Below are 758 nucleotides of genomic sequence, written 5' to 3'. Positions count from 1 at the left end.
TATATATATATATATATGTACAGTGTACACGCCACGGGAATGTTTGATTATTAAACGTTTGCTGTGTAGATTGAAAGTTACAGAAGTGAGTGATCCTTAAGGTAATGCATCATGGGAATACTTGGTTATTAATCGTTCGCTAGGTTGAAAATTGTACGGGGGTGATCATACCGTGATGTATGCGTATATCGAATAATTAAGTATTGGTTATGAAAGTTGTATAGGGTTGTTGTGATACGCTGCTCTTTTTAATTTATCCCTGTTTTAAATTTTTGTTGAATCGAGAAAACAAGAAGCTGGAAAAATGAATAATTCTGATAATGCACTCTTTTCGTAATGATTTATTCTGATTCTATAATTATTGTGTGTGTGTATTTACCAATTATTTATGATAGTACAGTAAAATAAAAATAAAAAATAATAATAAAATATTTTTATTTTATTCAAGGTATGATTATAACGTAAAAAAATCTCATTAAGAATTCGGCCGTTTCGTTCACGCAATACTGTAAAAAATGTACAGCCAATATACAAATACATTTAATAAATCACTTTTATTATACCTATAAACATACTGGTTTAAATAAAAGATCTCTGTCATTGAGGTGAAATGGTGAAACAAATCCACATATCGCTCACAGATAACTGACACGATTGAAGAGCAGATTAATTAGCATCATTACCATAAAAATTCAATTATATCGATAAACCATTTCCTATCGAATTTAAAATCGACTCTCCGGAGATAAAATTCGATA

At 29.3% G+C, this 758-nt stretch overlaps 1 long non-coding RNA gene across 1 annotated transcript in view; it reads left to right on the top strand.

Annotated features, from left to right (window-relative positions):
- Window positions 1–199, top strand: part of LOC116186858 — a 14,314-nt gene extending 14,115 nt beyond the window's left edge. The window contains exon 3 of the long non-coding RNA XR_004151910.1: window positions 24–199. This is a non-coding gene — a long non-coding RNA (uncharacterized LOC116186858). The remainder of the gene's footprint in view (window positions 1–23) is intronic.
- The last annotated feature ends 559 nt before the right edge of the window (window positions 200–758 follow it).

The sequence above is a fragment of the Apis dorsata genome, unplaced genomic scaffold (assembly GCF_000469605.1).
Source record: "Apis dorsata unplaced genomic scaffold, Apis dorsata 1.3 scaffold_65, whole genome shotgun sequence".
Classification (NCBI taxonomy): Eukaryota; Metazoa; Arthropoda; class Insecta; order Hymenoptera; family Apidae; genus Apis; species Apis dorsata.
This window is presented reverse-complemented; position numbering and strand designations above follow the sequence as displayed.